We start from the raw sequence: 17379 nt of genomic DNA on the forward strand, positions 1-17379 counted from the left end.
GAGGCCTAAAAACCCAATCTCTGGGGCTGCCTTTCCTCCCTCCAAGGAAGACAGCCTGCTCGGCCGCCTTCAAGCTGAAAGTCACATTGGGCTGGGAAGTGCTACATGGGAAATCAGTTTTCAGGGGCCATAGCCGCTGGGTGCTCGTGTATGTGTACAGCCCCGATACTGCCCGGGAACATCAAGGCTCCCTCCACACAGCTCTACCGTCACGTTAGCTCTGCAGGAGAGAGCTCGCGAAACTAGGCCTTTCTTGACTCGGGAAGTGAGGCCCTGGTTGCAGGCCTCTTGTACTGGCGTCTGCAGAGCCCCACACTTGCTGTGCGAGGGAGGCCTGAAATCCCACTCTCTGGGGCTGCCTTTCCTCCCTCCAAGGAAGAGAGCCGGCTCGGCCGCCTTCAAGCTGAATGTAACGTTGGGCTGGGAAGTGCTACCTGGCAAATCAGTTTTCAGGGGCCATAGCCGCTGGGTGCACGTGTATGTGTACAGCCCCGATACTGCCCGGGAACATCAAGGTTCCCTCTACACAGCTCTTCCGTAACTTTAGCAGCGCAGGAGAGAGCTCGCGAAACTAGGCCTTTCTTGGCTCGGGAAGTGAGGACCTGCTCGCAGACCAATGGACCGGGCGTTTCCAGAACTCCACGTTGCCTGCGCGCGGGAGGCCTGAAAACTCACTCTCTGGGGCTGCCTTTCCTCCCTCCAAGGAAGAGAGACGGCTCGGCCGCCTTCAAGCTGAAAGTAACATTGGGCTGGGAAGTGCTACCTGGGAAATCAGTTTTCAGGGGCCATAGCCGCTGGGTGCACGTGTATGTGTACAGCCCCGATACTGCCCGGGAACATCAAGGTTCCCTCTACACAGCTCTTCCGTCACTTTAGCTGTGCAGGAGAGAGGTCGCGAAACTAGGCCTTTCTTGGCTCGGGAAGTGAGGACCTGCTCGCAGACCAATGGACCGGGCGTTTCCAGAGCTCCACGTTGCCTGCGCGCGGGAGGCCTGAAAACTCACTCTCTGGGGCTGCCTTTCCTCCCTCCAAGGAAGAGAGCCTGCCCGGCCGCCTTCTGGCTGAAAGTCAAATCTGGCTGGGAAGTGGTAGTTGGGAAGTCAGTTTTCAGGGGCAATGTCCGCTAGGTGTACGTGCATGCCTAGGGTTCCCACACTGCCCAGAACACCAAGGTTCCCTCCACACAGCTCTTCCGTCACGTTAGCTCTGCAGGAGAGAGCTCGCGAAACTAGGCCTTTCTCGGCTCGGGAAGTGAGTGCCTGTTTGCAGGCCTCTTGTACTGGCGTCTGCAGAGCCCCACACTTGCTGTGCGAGGGAGGCCTAAAAACCCAATCTCTGGGGCTGCCTTTCCTCCCTCCAAGGAAGACAGCCTGCTCGGCCGCCTGCAAGCTGAAAGTCACATTGGGCTGGGAAATGCTACCTGGGAAGTCAGTTTTCAGGGGCCATGGCCGCTGGCTGCACGTTTACAGCTAGGCCTCCCACACTTCCCGGGAACATCAAGGCTCCCTCCAAACAGCTCTTCCGTCACGTTTGCCCTGCAGGAGAGAGATCGCGAAACTAGGCCTTTCTCGGCTCGGGAAGTGAGTGCCTGTTTGCAGGCCGCTTTTATTGGCGTCTGCAGAGCCCCACACTTGCTGTGCGAGGGAGGCCTAAAAACCCAATCTCTGGGGCTGCCTTTCCTCCCTCCAAGGAAGAGAGCCTGCCCGGCCGCCTTCTGGCTGAAAGTCACATCGGGCTGGCAAGTGCTAGTTGGGAAGTCAGTTTTCAGGGGCAATGGCCGCTGGGTGCACGTGTAAGTGTAGGGTTCCCACACTGTCCAGAACATCAAGGCTCCCTCCACACAGCTCTACCGTCACGTTAGCTCTGCAGCTGAGAGCTCGCGAAACTAGGCCTTTCTCGCCTCGGGAAGTGAGTGCCTGTTTGCAGCCCTCTTGTACTGGCGTCTGTAGAGCCCCACACTTGCTGTGCGGGGAAGGCCTAACAACCCAATCTCTGGGCCTGCCTTTCCTCCCTCAAAGGTGGAGAGCCGGCTCGGCCGCCTTCAAGTTGAAAGTAACATTGGGCTGGGAAGTGCTACCTGGGAAATCAGTTTTCAGGGGCCATAGCCGCTGGGGGCACGTGTATGTGTACAGCCCCGATACTGCCCGGGAACATCAAGGTTCCCTCCACACAGCTCTTCCGTCACTTTAGCTGTGCAGGAGAGAGCTCGCGAAACTAGGCCTTTCTCGGCTCGGGAAGTGAGTGCCTGTTTGCAGGCCTCTTGTACTGGCGTCTGCACAGCCCCACACTTGCTGTGCGAGGGAGGCCTAAAAACCCAATCTCTGGGGCTGCCTTTCCTCCCTCCAAGGAAGACAGCCTGCTCGGCCGCCTGCAAGCTGAAAGTCACATTGGGCTGAAAAATGCTACCTGGGAAGTCAGTTTTCAGGGGCCATGGCCGCTGGCTGCACGTTTACAGCTAGGCCTCCCACACTGCCCGAGAACATCAAGGCTCCCTCCAAACAGCTCTTCCGTCACGTTTGCCGTGCAAGAGAGAGATCGCGAAACTAGGCCTTTCTCGGCTCGGGAAGTGAGTGCCTGTTTGCAGGCCGCTTGTATTGGCGTCTGCAGAGCCCCACACTTGCTGTGCGAGGGAGGCCTAAAAACCCAATCTCTGGGGCTGCCTTTCCTCCCTCCAAGGAAGACAGCCTGCTCGGCCGCCTTCAAGCTGAAAGTCACATTGGGCTGGGAAGTGCTACATGGGAAATCAGTTTTCAGGGGCCATAGCCGCTGGGTGCTCGTGTATGTGTACAGCCCCGATACTGCCCGGGAACATCAAGGCTCCCTCCACACAGCTCTACCGTCACGTTAGCTCTGCAGGAGAGAGCTCGCGAAACTAGGCCTTTCTTGACTCGGGAAGTGAGGCCCTGGTTGCAGGCCTCTTGTACTGGCGTCTGCAGAGCCCCACACTTGCTGTGCGAGGGAGGCCTGAAATCCCACTCTCTGGGGCTGCCTTTCCTCCCTCCAAGGAAGAGAGCCGGCTCGGCCGCCTTCAAGCTGAATGTAACGTTGGGCTGGGAAGTGCTACCTGGCAAATCAGTTTTCAGGGGCCATAGCCGCTGGGTGCACGTGTATGTGTACAGCCCCGATACTGCCCGGGAACATCAAGGTTCCCTCTACACAGCTCTTCCGTAACTTTAGCAGCGCAGGAGAGAGCTCGCGAAACTAGGCCTTTCTTGGCTCGGGAAGTGAGGACCTGCTCGCAGACCAATGGACCGGGCGTTTCCAGAACTCCACGTTGCCTGCGCGCGGGAGGCCTGAAAACTCACTCTCTGGGGCTGCCTTTCCTCCCTCCAAGGAAGAGAGACGGCTCGGCCGCCTTCAAGCTGAAAGTAACATTGGGCTGGGAAGTGCTACCTGGGAAATCAGTTTTCAGGGGCCATAGCCGCTGGGTGCACGTGTATGTGTACAGCCCCGATACTGCCCGGGAACATCAAGGTTCCCTCTACACAGCTCTTCCGTCACTTTAGCTGTGCAGGAGAGAGCTCGCGAAACTAGGCCTTTCTTGGCTCGGGAAGTGAGGACCTGCTCGCAGACCAATGGACCGGGCGTTTCCAGAGCTCCACGTTGCCTGCGCGCGGGAGGCCTGAAAACTCACTCTCTGGGGCTGCCTTTCCTCCCTCCAAGGAAGAGAGCCTGCCCGGCCGCCTTCTGGCTGAAAGTCAAATCTGGCTGGGAAGTGGTAGTTGGGAAGTCAGTTTTCAGGGGCAATGTCCGCTAGGTGTACGTGCATGCCTAGGGTTCCCACACTGCCCAGAACACCAAGGTTCCCTCCACACAGCTCTTCCATCACGTTAGCTCTGCAGGAGAGAGCTCGCGAAACTAGGCCTTTCTCGGCTCGGGAAGTGAGTGCCTGTTTGCAGGCCTCTTGTACTGGCGTCTGCAGAGCCCCACACTTGCTGTGCGAGGGAGGCCTAAAAACCCAATCTCTGGGGCTGCCTTTCCTCCCTCCAAGGAAGACAGCCTGCTCGGCCGCCTGCAAGCTGAAAGTCACATTGGGCTGGGAAATGCTACCTGGGAAGTCAGTTTTCAGGGGCCATGGCCGCTGGCTGCACGTTTACAGCTAGGCCTCCCACACTTCCCGGGAACATCAAGGCTCCCTCCAAACAGCTCTTCCGTCACGTTTGCCCTGCAGGAGAGAGATCGCGAAACTAGGCCTTTCTCGGCTCGGGAAGTGAGTGCCTGTTTGCAGGCCGCTTTTATTGGCGTCTGCAGAGCCCCACACTTGCTGTGCGAGGGAGGCCTAAAAACCCAATCTCTGGGGCTGCCTTTCCTCCCTCCAAGGAAGAGAGCCTGCCCGGCCGCCTTCTGGCTGAAAGTCACATCGGGCTGGCAAGTGCTAGTTGGGAAGTCAGTTTTCAGGGGCAATGGCCGCTGGGTGCACGTGTAAGTGTAGGGTTCCCACACTGTCCAGAACATCAAGGCTCCCTCCACACAGCTCTACCGTCACGTTAGCTCTGCAGCTGAGAGCTCGCGAAACTAGGCCTTTCTCGCCTCGGGAAGTGAGTGCCTGTTTGCAGCCCTCTTGTACTGGCGTCTGTAGAGCCCCACACTTGCTGTGCGGGGAAGGCCTAACAACCCAATCTCTGGGCCTGCCTTTCCTCCCTCAAAGGTGGAGAGCCGGCTCGGCCGCCTTCAAGTTGAAAGTAACATTGGGCTGGGAAGTGCTACCTGGGAAATCAGTTTTCAGGGGCCATAGCCGCTGGGGGCACGTGTATGTGTACAGCCCCGATACTGCCCGGGAACATCAAGGTTCCCTCCACACAGCTCTTCCGTCACTTTAGCTGTGCAGGAGAGAGCTCGCGAAACTAGGCCTTTCTCGGCTCGGGAAGTGAGTGCCTGTTTGCAGGCCTCTTGTACTGGCGTCTGCACAGCCCCACACTTGCTGTGCGAGGGAGGCCTAAAAACCCAATCTCTGGGGCTGCCTTTCCTCCCTCCAAGGAAGACAGCCTGCTCGGCCGCCTTCAAGCTGAAAGTCACATTGGGCTGGGAAGTGCTACATGGGAAATCAGTTTTCAGGGGCCATAGCCGCTGGGTGCTCGTGTATGTGTACAGCCCCGATACTGCCCGGGAACATCAAGGCTCCCTCCACACAGCTCTACCGTCACGTTAGCTCTGCAGGAGAGAGCTCGCGAAACTAGGCCTTTCTTGACTCGGGAAGTGAGGCCCTGGTTGCAGGCCTCTTGTACTGGCGTCTGCAGAGCCCCACACTTGCTGTGCGAGGGAGGCCTGAAATCCCACTCTCTGGGGCTGCCTTTCCTCCCTCCAAGGAAGAGAGCCGGCTCGGCCGCCTTCAAGCTGAATGTAACGTTGGGCTGGGAAGTGCTACCTGGCAAATCAGTTTTCAGGGGCCATAGCCGCTGGGTGCACGTGTATGTGTACAGCCCCGATACTGCCCGGGAACATCAAGGTTCCCTCTACACAGCTCTTCCGTAACTTTAGCAGCGCAGGAGAGAGCTCGCGAAACTAGGCCTTTCTTGGCTCGGGAAGTGAGGACCTGCTCGCAGACCAATGGACCGGGCGTTTCCAGAACTCCACGTTGCCTGCGCGCGGGAGGCCTGAAAACTCACTCTCTGGGGCTGCCTTTCCTCCCTCCAAGGAAGAGAGACGGCTCGGCCGCCTTCAAGCTGAAAGTAACATTGGGCTGGGAAGTGCTACCTGGGAAATCAGTTTTCAGGGGCCATAGCCGCTGGGTGCACGTGTATGTGTACAGCCCCGATACTGCCCGGGAACATCAAGGTTCCCTCTACACAGCTCTTCCGTCACTTTAGCTGTGCAGGAGAGAGCTCGCGAAACTAGGCCTTTCTTGGCTCGGGAAGTGAGGACCTGCTCGCAGACCAATGGACCGGGCGTTTCCAGAGCTCCACGTTGCCTGCGCGCGGGAGGCCTGAAAACTCACTCTCTGGGGCTGCCTTTCCTCCCTCCAAGGAAGAGAGCCTGCCCGGCCGCCTTCTGGCTGAAAGTCAAATCTGGCTGGGAAGTGGTAGTTGGGAAGTCAGTTTTCAGGGGCAATGTCCGCTAGGTGTACGTGCATGCCTAGGGTTCCCACACTGCCCAGAACACCAAGGTTCCCTCCACACAGCTCTTCCGTCACGTTAGCTCTGCAGGAGAGAGCTCGCGAAACTAGGCCTTTCTCGGCTCGGGAAGTGAGTGCCTGTTTGCAGGCCTCTTGTACTGGCGTCTGCAGAGCCCCACACTTGCTGTGCGAGGGAGGCCTAAAAACCCAATCTCTGGGGCTGCCTTTCCTCCCTCCAAGGAAGACAGCCTGCTCGGCCGCCTGCAAGCTGAAAGTCACATTGGGCTGGGAAATGCTACCTGGGAAGTCAGTTTTCAGGGGCCATGGCCGCTGGCTGCACGTTTACAGCTAGGCCTCCCACACTGCCCGGGAACATCAAGGCTCCCTCCAAACAGCTCTTCCGTCACGTTTGCCCTGCAGGAGAGAGATCGCGAAACTAGGCCTTTCTCGGCTCGGGAAGTGAGTGCCTGTTTGCAGGCCGCTTTTATTGGCGTCTGCAGAGCCCCACACTTGCTGTGCGAGGGAGGCCTAAAAACCCAATCTCTGGGGCTGCCTTTCCTCCCTCCAAGGAAGAGAGCCTGCCCGGCCGCCTTCTGGCTGAAAGTCACATCGGGCTGGCAAGTGCTAGTTGGGAAGTCAGTTTTCAGGGGCAATGGCCGCTGGGTGCACGTGTAAGTGTAGGGTTCCCACACTGTCCAGAACATCAAGGCTCCCTCCACACAGCTCTACCGTCACGTTAGCTCTGCAGCTGAGAGCTCGCGAAACTAGGCCTTTCTCGCCTCGGGAAGTGAGTGCCTGTTTGCAGCCCTCTTGTACTGGCGTCTGTAGAGCCCCACACTTGCTGTGCGGGGAAGGCCTAACAACCCAATCTCTGGGCCTGCCTTTCCTCCCTCAAAGGTGGAGAGCCGGCTCGGCCGCCTTCAAGTTGAAAGTAACATTGGGCTGGGAAGTGCTACCTGGGAAATCAGTTTTCAGGGGCCATAGCCGCTGGGGGCACGTGTATGTGTACAGCCCCGATACTGCCCGGGAACATCAAGGTTCCCTCCACACAGCTCTTCCGTCACTTTAGCTGTGCAGGAGAGAGCTCGCGAAACTAGGCCTTTCTCGGCTCGGGAAGTGAGTGCCTGTTTGCAGGCCTCTTGTACTGGCGTCTGCACAGCCCCACACTTGCTGTGCGAGGGAGGCCTAAAAACCCAATCTCTGGGGCTGCCTTTCCTCCCTCCAAGGAAGACAGCCTGCTCGGCCGCCTTCAAGCTGAAAGTCACATTGGGCTGGGAAGTGCTACATGGGAAATCAGTTTTCAGGGGCCATAGCCGCTGGGTGCTCGTGTATGTGTACAGCCCCGATACTGCCCGGGAACATCAAGGCTCCCTCCACACAGCTCTACCGTCACGTTAGCTCTGCAGGAGAGAGCTCGCGAAACTAGGCCTTTCTTGACTCGGGAAGTGAGGCCCTGGTTGCAGGCCTCTTGTACTAACGTCTGGAGAGCCCCACACTTGTTGTGCGAGGGAGGCCTGAAATCCCACTCTCTGGGGCTGCCTTTCCTCCCTCCAAGGAAGAGAGCCGGCTCGGCCGCCTTCAAGCTGAATGTAACGTTGGGCTGGGAAGTGCTACCTGGCAAATCAGTTTTCAGGGGCCATAGCCGCTGGGTGCACGTGTATGTGTACAGCCCCGATACTGCCCGGGAACATCAAGGTTCCCTCTACACAGCTCTTCCGTAACTTTAGCAGCGCAGGAGAGAGCTCGCGAAACTAGGCCTTTCTTGGCTCGGGAAGTGAGGACCTGCTCGCAGACCAATGGACCGGGCGTTTCCAGAGCTCCACGTTGCCTGCGCGCGGGAGGCCTGAAAACTCACTCTCTGGGGCTGCCTTTCCTCCCTCCAAGGAAGAGAGACGGCTCGGCCGCCTTCAAGCTGAAAGTAACATTGGGCTGGGAAGTGCTACCTGGGAAATCAGTTTTCAGGGGCCATAGCCGCTGGGGGCACGTGTATGTGTACAGCCCCGATACTGCCCGGGAACATCAAGGTTCCCTCCACACAGCTCTTCCGTCACTTTAGCTGTGCAGGAGAGAGCTCGCGAAACTAGGCCTTTCTCGGCTCGGGAAGTGAGTGCCTGTTTGCAGGCCTCTTGTACTGGCGTCTGCACAGCCCCACACTTGCTGTGCGAGGGAGGCCTAAAAACCCAATCTCTGGGGCTGCCTTTCCTCCCTCCAAGGAAGACAGCCTGCTCGGCCGCCTTCAAGCTGAAAGTCACATTGGGCTGGGAAGTGCTACATGGGAAATCAGTTTTCAGGGGCCATAGCCGCTGGGTGCTCGTGTATGTGTACAGCCCCGATACTGCCCGGGAACATCAAGGCTCCCTCCACACAGCTCTACCGTCACGTTAGCTCTGCAGGAGAGAGCTCGCGAAACTAGGCCTTTCTTGACTCGGGAAGTGAGGCCCTGGTTGCAGGCCTCTTGTACTGGCGTCTGCAGAGCCCCACACTTGCTGTGCGAGGGAGGCCTGAAATCCCACTCTCTGGGGCTGCCTTTCCTCCCTCCAAGGAAGAGAGCCGGCTCGGCCGCCTTCAAGCTGAATGTAACGTTGGGCTGGGAAGTGCTACCTGGCAAATCAGTTTTCAGGGGCCATAGCCGCTGGGTGCACGTGTATGTGTACAGCCCCGATACTGCCCGGGAACATCAAGGTTCCCTCTACACAGCTCTTCCGTAACTTTAGCAGCGCAGGAGAGAGCTCGCGAAACTAGGCCTTTCTTGGCTCGGGAAGTGAGGACCTGCTCGCAGACCAATGGACCGGGCGTTTCCAGAACTCCACGTTGCCTGCGCGCGGGAGGCCTGAAAACTCACTCTCTGGGGCTGCCTTTCCTCCCTCCAAGGAAGAGAGACGGCTCGGCCGCCTTCAAGCTGAAAGTAACATTGGGCTGGGAAGTGCTACCTGGGAAATCAGTTTTCAGGGGCCATAGCCGCTGGGTGCACGTGTATGTGTACAGCCCCGATACTGCCCGGGAACATCAAGGTTCCCTCTACACAGCTCTTCCGTCACTTTAGCTGTGCAGGAGAGAGGTCGCGAAACTAGGCCTTTCTTGGCTCGGGAAGTGAGGACCTGCTCGCAGACCAATGGACCGGGCGTTTCCAGAGCTCCACGTTGCCTGCGCGCGGGAGGCCTGAAAACTCACTCTCTGGGGCTGCCTTTCCTCCCTCCAAGGAAGAGAGCCTGCCCGGCCGCCTTCTGGCTGAAAGTCAAATCTGGCTGGGAAGTGGTAGTTGGGAAGTCAGTTTTCAGGGGCAATGTCCGCTAGGTGTACGTGCATGCCTAGGGTTCCCACACTGCCCAGAACACCAAGGTTCCCTCCACACAGCTCTTCCGTCACGTTAGCTCTGCAGGAGAGAGCTCGCGAAACTAGGCCTTTCTCGGCTCGGGAAGTGAGTGCCTGTTTGCAGGCCTCTTGTACTGGCGTCTGCAGAGCCCCACACTTGCTGTGCGAGGGAGGCCTAAAAACCCAATCTCTGGGGCTGCCTTTCCTCCCTCCAAGGAAGACAGCCTGCTCGGCCGCCTGCAAGCTGAAAGTCACATTGGGCTGGGAAATGCTACCTGGGAAGTCAGTTTTCAGGGGCCATGGCCGCTGGCTGCACGTTTACAGCTAGGCCTCCCAGACTGCCCGGGAACATCAAGGCTCCCTCCAAACAGCTCTTCCGTCACGTTTGCCCTGCAGGAGAGAGATCGCGAAACTAGGCCTTTCTCGGCTCGGGAAGTGAGTGCCTGTTTGCAGGCCGCTTTTATTGGCGTCTGCAGAGCCCCACACTTGCTGTGCCAGGGAGGCCTAAAAACCCAATCTCTGGGGCTGCCTTTCCTCCCTCCAAGGAAGAGAGCCTGCCCGGCCGCCTTCTGGCTGAAAGTCACATCGGGCTGGCAAGTGCTACTTGGGAAGTCAGTTTTCAGGGGCAATGGCCGCTGGGTGCACGTGTAAGTGTAGGGTTCCCACACTGTCCAGAACATCAAGGCTCCCTCCACACAGCTCTACCGTCACGTTAGCTCTGCAGCTGAGAGCTCGCGAAACTAGGCCTTTCTCGCCTCGGGAAGTGAGTGCCTGTTTGCAGCCCTCTTGTACTGGCGTCTGTAGAGCCCCACACTTGCTGTGCGGGGAAGGCCTAACAACCCAATCTCTGGGCCTGCCTTTCCTCCCTCAAAGGCGGAGAGCCGGCTCGGCCGCCTTCAAGTTGAAAGTAACATTGGGCTGGGAAGTGCTACCTGGGAAATCAGTTTTCAGGGGCCATAGCCGCTGGGGGCACGTGTATGTGTACAGCCCCGATACTGCCCGGGAACATCAAGGTTCCCTCCACACAGCTCTTCCGTCACTTTAGCTGTGCAGGAGAGAGCTCGCGAAACTAGGCCTTTCTCGGCTCGGGAAGTGAGTGCCTGTTTGCAGGCCTCTTGTACTGGCGTCTGCACAGCCCCACACTTGCTGTGCGAGGGAGGCCTAAAAACCCAATCTCTGGGGCTGCCTTTCCTCCCTCCAAGGAAGACAGCCTGCTCGGCCGCCTTCAAGCTGAAAGTCACATTGGGCTGGGAAGTGCTACATGGGAAATCAGTTTTCAGGGGCCATAGCCGCTGGGTGCTCGTGTATGTGTACAGCCCCGATACTGCCCGGGAACATCAAGGCTCCCTCCACACAGCTCTACCGTCACGTTAGCTCTGCAGGAGAGAGCTCGCGAAACTAGGCCTTTCTTGACTCGGGAAGTGAGGCCCTGGTTGCAGGCCTCTTGTACTAACGTCTGGAGAGCCCCACACTTGTTGTGCGAGGGAGGCCTGAAATCCCACTCTCTGGGGCTGCCTTTCCTCCCTCCAAGGAAGAGAGCCGGCTCGGCCGCCTTCAAGCTGAATGTAACGTTGGGCTGGGAAGTGCTACCTGGCAAATCAGTTTTCAGGGGCCATAGCCGCTGGGTGCACGTGTATGTGTACAGCCCCGATACTGCCCGGGAACATCAAGGTTCCCTCTACACAGCTCTTCCGTAACTTTAGCAGCGCAGGAGAGAGCTCGCGAAACTAGGCCTTTCTTGGCTCGGGAAGTGAGGACCTGCTCGCAGACCAATGGACCGGGCGTTTCCAGAGCTCCACGTTGCCTGCGCGCGGGAGGCCTGAAAACTCACTCTCTGGGGCTGCCTTTCCTCCCTCCAAGGAAGAGAGACGGCTCGGCCGCCTTCAAGCTGAAAGTAACATTGGGCTGGGAAGTGCTACCTGGGAAATCAGTTTTCAGGGGCCATAGCCGCTGGGTGCACGTGTATGTGTACAGCCCCGATACTGCCCGGGAACATCAAGGTTCCCTCCACACAGCTCTTCCGTCACTTTAGCTGTGCAGGAGAGAGCTCGCGAAACTAGGCCTTTCTCGGCTCGGGAAGTGAGTGCCTGTTTGCAGGCCTCTTGTACTGGCGTCTGCACAGCCCCACACTTGCTGTGCGAGGGAGGCCTAAAAACCCAATCTCTGGGGCTGCCTTTCCTCCCTCCAAGGAAGACAGCCTGCTCGGCCGCCTTCAAGCTGAAAGTCACATTGGGCTGGGAAGTGCTACATGGGAAATCAGTTTTCAGGGGCCATAGCCGCTGGGTGCTCGTGTATGTGTACAGCCCCGATACTGCCCGGGAACATCAAGGCTCCCTCCACACAGCTCTACCGTCACGTTAGCTCTGCAGGAGAGAGCTCGCGAAACTAGGCCTTTCTTGACTCGGGAAGTGAGGCCCTGGTTGCAGGCCTCTTGTACTGGCGTCTGCAGAGCCCCACACTTGCTGTGCGAGGGAGGCCTGAAATCCCACTCTCTGGGGCTGCCTTTCCTCCCTCCAAGGAAGAGAGCCGGCTCGGCCGCCTTCAAGCTGAATGTAACGTTGGGCTGGGAAGTGCTACCTGGCAAATCAGTTTTCAGGGGCCATAGCCGCTGGGTGCACGTGTATGTGTACAGCCCCGATACTGCCCGGGAACATCAAGGTTCCCTCTACACAGCTCTTCCGTAACTTTAGCAGCGCAGGAGAGAGCTCGCGAAACTAGGCCTTTCTTGGCTCGGGAAGTGAGGACCTGCTCGCAGACCAATGGACCGGGCGTTTCCAGAACTCCACGTTGCCTGCGCGCGGGAGGCCTGAAAACTCACTCTCTGGGGCTGCCTTTCCTCCCTCCAAGGAAGAGAGACGGCTCGGCCGCCTTCAAGCTGAAAGTAACATTGGGCTGGGAAGTGCTACCTGGGAAATCAGTTTTCAGGGGCCATAGCCGCTGGGTGCACGTGTATGTGTACAGCCCCGATACTGCCCGGGAACATCAAGGTTCCCTCTACACAGCTCTTCCGTCACTTTAGCTGTGCAGGAGAGAGGTCGCGAAACTAGGCCTTTCTTGGCTCGGGAAGTGAGGACCTGCTCGCAGACCAATGGACCGGGCGTTTCCAGAGCTCCACGTTGCCTGCGCGCGGGAGGCCTGAAAACTCACTCTCTGGGGCTGCCTTTCCTCCCTCCAAGGAAGAGAGCCTGCCCGGCCGCCTTCTGGCTGAAAGTCAAATCTGGCTGGGAAGTGGTAGTTGGGAAGTCAGTTTTCAGGGGCAATGTCCGCTAGGTGTACGTGCATGCCTAGGGTTCCCACACTGCCCAGAACACCAAGGTTCCCTCCACACAGCTCTTCCGTCACGTTAGCTCTGCAGGAGAGAGCTCGCGAAACTAGGCCTTTCTCGGCTCGGGAAGTGAGTGCCTGTTTGCAGGCCTCTTGTACTGGCGTCTGCAGAGCCCCACACTTGCTGTGCGAGGGAGGCCTAAAAACCCAATCTCTGGGGCTGCCTTTCCTCCCTCCAAGGAAGACAGCCTGCTCGGCCGCCTGCAAGCTGAAAGTCACATTGGGCTGGGAAATGCTACCTGGGAAGTCAGTTTTCAGGGGCCATGGCCGCTGGCTGCACGTTTACAGCTAGGCCTCCCACACTGCCCGGGAACATCAAGGCTCCCTCCAAACAGCTCTTCCGTCACGTTTGCCCTGCAGGAGAGAGATCGCGAAACTAGGCCTTTCTCGGCTCGGGAAGTGAGTGCCTGTTTGCAGGCCGCTTTTATTGGCGTCTGCAGAGCCCCACACTTGCTGTGCCAGGGAGGCCTAAAAACCCAATCTCTGGGGCTGCCTTTCCTCCCTCCAAGGAAGAGAGCCTGCCCGGCCGCCTTCTGGCTGAAAGTCACATCGGGCTGGCAAGTGCTAGTTGGGAAGTCAGTTTTCAGGGGCAATGGCCGCTGGGTGCACGTGTAAGTGTAGGGTTCCCACACTGTCCAGAACATCAAGGCTCCCTCCACACAGCTCTACCGTCACGTTAGCTCTGCAGCTGAGAGCTCGCGAAACTAGGCCTTTCTCGCCTCGGGAAGTGAGTGCCTGTTTGCAGCCCTCTTGTACTGGCGTCTGTAGAGCCCCACACTTGCTGTGCGGGGAAGGCCTAACAACCCAATCTCTGGGCCTGCCTTTCCTCCCTCAAAGGTGGAGAGCCGGCTCGGCCGCCTTCAAGTTGAAAGTAACATTGGGCTGGGAAGTGCTACCTGGGAAATCAGTTTTCAGGGGCCATAGCCGCTGGGGGCACGTGTATGTGTACAGCCCCGATACTGCCCGGGAACATCAAGGTTCCCTCCACACAGCTCTTCCGTCACTTTAGCTGTGCAGGAGAGAGCTCGCGAAACTAGGCCTTTCTCGGCTCGGGAAGTGAGTGCCTGTTTGCAGGCCTCTTGTACTGGCGTCTGCACAGCCCCACACTTGCTGTGCGAGGGAGGCCTAAAAACCCAATCTCTGGGGCTGCCTTTCCTCCCTCCAAGGAAGACAGCCTGCTCGGCCGCCTTCAAGCTGAAAGTCACATTGGGCTGGGAAGTGCTACATGGGAAATCAGTTTTCAGGGGCCATAGCCGCTGGGTGCTCGTGTATGTGTACAGCCCCGATACTGCCCGGGAACATCAAGGCTCCCTCCACACAGCTCTACCGTCACGTTAGCTCTGCAGGAGAGAGCTCGCGAAACTAGGCCTTTCTTGACTCGGGAAGTGAGGCCCTGGTTGCAGGCCTCTTGTACTGGCGTCTGCAGAGCCCCACACTTGCTGTGCGAGGGAGGCCTGAAATCCCACTCTCTGGGGCTGCCTTTCCTCCCTCCAAGGAAGAGAGCCGGCTCGGCCGCCTTCAAGCTGAATGTAACGTTGGGCTGGGAAGTGCTACCTGGCAAATCAGTTTTCAGGGGCCATAGCCGCTGGGTGCACGTGTATGTGTACAGCCCCGATACTGCCCGGGAACATCAAGGTTCCCTCTACACAGCTCTTCCGTAACTTTAGCAGCGCAGGAGAGAGCTCGCGAAACTAGGCCTTTCTTGGCTCGGGAAGTGAGGACCTGCTCGCAGACCAATGGACCGGGCGTTTCCAGAACTCCACGTTGCCTGCGCGCGGGAGGCCTGAAAACTCACTCTCTGGGGCTGCCTTTCCTCCCTCCAAGGAAGAGAGACGGCTCGGCCGCCTTCAAGCTGAAAGTAACATTGGGCTGGGAAGTGCTACCTGGGAAATCAGTTTTCAGGGGCCATAGCCGCTGGGTGCACGTGTATGTGTACAGCCCCGATACTGCCCGGGAACATCAAGGTTCCCTCTACACAGCTCTTCCGTCACTTTAGCTGTGCAGGAGAGAGCTCGCGAAACTAGGCCTTTCTTGGCTCGGGAAGTGAGGACCTGCTCGCAGACCAATGGACCGGGCGTTTCCAGAGCTCCACGTTGCCTGCGCGCGGGAGGCCTGAAAACTCACTCTCTGGGGCTGCCTTTCCTCCCTCCAAGGAAGAGAGCCTGCCCGGCCGCCTTCTGGCTGAAAGTCAAATCTGGCTGGGAAGTGGTAGTTGGGAAGTCAGTTTTCAGGGGCAATGTCCGCTAGGTGTACGTGCATGCCTAGGGTTCCCACACTGCCCAGAACACCAAGGTTCCCTCCACACAGCTCTTCCGTCACGTTAGCTCTGCAGGAGAGAGCTCGCGAAACTAGGCCTTTCTCGGCTCGGGAAGTGAGTGCCTGTTTGCAGGCCTCTTGTACTGGCGTCTGCAGAGCCCCACACTTGCTGTGCGAGGGAGGCCTAAAAACCCAATCTCTGGGGCTGCCTTTCCTCCCTCCAAGGAAGACAGCCTGCTCGGCCGCCTGCAAGCTGAAAGTCACATTGGGCTGGGAAATGCTACCTGGGAAGTCAGTTTTCAGGGGCCATGGCCGCTGGCTGCACGTTTACAGCTAGGCCTCCCACACTGCCCGGGAACATCAAGGCTCCCTCCAAACAGCTCTTCCGTCACGTTTGCCCTGCAGGAGAGAGATCGCGAAACTAGGCCTTTCTCGGCTCGGGAAGTGAGTGCCTGTTTGCAGGCCGCTTTTATTGGCGTCTGCAGAGCCCCACACTTGCTGTGCGAGGGAGGCCTAAAAACCCAATCTCTGGGGCTGCCTTTCCTCCCTCCAAGGAAGAGAGCCTGCCCGGCCGCCTTCTGGCTGAAAGTCACATCGGGCTGGCAAGTGCTAGTTGGGAAGTCAGTTTTCAGGGGCAATGGCCGCTGGGTGCACGTGTAAGTGTAGGGTTCCCACACTGTCCAGAACATCAAGGCTCCCTCCACACAGCTCTACCGTCACGTTAGCTCTGCAGCTGAGAGCTCGCGAAACTAGGCCTTTCTCGCCTCGGGAAGTGAGTGCCTGTTTGCAGCCCTCTTGTACTGGCGTCTGTAGAGCCCCACACTTGCTGTGCGGGGAAGGCCTAACAACCCAATCTCTGGGCCTGCCTTTCCTCCCTCAAAGGTGGAGAGCCGGCTCGGCCGCCTTCAAGTTGAAAGTAACATTGGGCTGGGAAGTGCTACCTGGGAAATCAGTTTTCAGGGGCCATAGCCGCTGGGGGCACGTGTATGTGTACAGCCCCGATACTGCCCGGGAACATCAAGGTTCCCTCCACACAGCTCTTCCGTCACTTTAGCTGTGCAGGAGAGAGCTCGCGAAACTAGGCCTTTCTCGGCTCGGGAAGTGAGTGCCTGTTTGCAGGCCTCTTGTACTGGCGTCTGCACAGCCCCACACTTGCTGTGCGAGGGAGGCCTAAAAACCCAATCTCTGGGGCTGCCTTTCCTCCCTCCAAGGAAGACAGCCTGCTCGGCCGCCTTCAAGCTGAAAGTCACATTGGGCTGGGAAGTGCTACATGGGAAATCAGTTTTCAGGGGCCATAGCCGCTGGGTGCTCGTGTATGTGTACAGCCCCGATACTGCCCGGGAACATCAAGGCTCCCTCCACACAGCTCTACCGTCACGTTAGCTCTGCAGGAGAGAGCTCGCGAAACTAGGCCTTTCTTGACTCGGGAAGTGAGGCCCTGGTTGCAGGCCTCTTGTACTAACGTCTGGAGAGCCCCACACTTGTTGTGCGAGGGAGGCCTGAAATCCCACTCTCTGGGGCTGCCTTTCCTCCCTCCAAGGAAGAGAGCCGGCTCGGCCGCCTTCAAGCTGAATGTAACGTTGGGCTGGGAAGTGCTACCTGGCAAATCAGTTTTCAGGGGCCATAGCCGCTGGGTGCACGTGTATGTGTACAGCCCCGATACTGCCCGGGAACATCAAGGTTCCCTCTACACAGCTCTTCCGTAACTTTAGCAGCGCAGGAGAGAGCTCGCGAAACTAGGCCTTTCTTGGCTCGGGAAGTGAGGACCTGCTCGCAGACCAATGGACCGGGCGTTTCCAGAGCTCCACGTTGCCTGCGCGCGGGAGGCCTGAAAACTCACTCTCTGGGGCTGCCTTTCCTCCCTCCAAGGAAGAGAGACGGCTCGGCCGCCTTCAAGCTGAAAGTAACATTGGGCTGGGAAGTGCTACCTGGGAAATCAGTTTTCAGGGGCCATAGCCGCTGGGTGCACGTGTATGTGTACAGCCCCGATACTGCCCGGGAACATCAAGGTTCCCTCCACACAGCTCTTCCGTCACTTTAGCTGTGCAGGAGAGAGCTCGCGAAACTAGGCCTTTCTCGGCTCGGGAAGTGAGTGCCTGTTTGCAGGCCTCTTGTACTGGCGTCTGCACAGCCCCACACTTGCTGTGCGAGGGAGGCCTAAAAACCCAATCTCTGGGGCTGCCTTTCCTCCCTCCAAGGAAGACAGCCTGCTCGGCCGCCTTCAAGCTGAAAGTCACATTGGGCTGGGAAGTGCTACATGGGAAATCAGTTTTCAGGGGCCATAGCCGCTGGGTGCTCGTGTATGTGTACAGCCCCGATACTGCCCGGGAACATCAAGGCTCCCTCCACACAGCTCTACCGTCACGTTAGCTCTGCAGGAGAGAGCTCGCGAAACTAGGCCTTTCTTGACTCGGGAAGTGAGGCCCTGGTTGCAG

Source organism: Giraffa tippelskirchi, chromosome X (assembly GCF_054371585.1).
Source record: "Giraffa tippelskirchi isolate mGirTip1 chromosome X, T2T-mGirTip1v1.2.pri, whole genome shotgun sequence".
Lineage (NCBI taxonomy): Eukaryota > Metazoa > Chordata > Mammalia > Artiodactyla > Giraffidae > Giraffa > Giraffa tippelskirchi.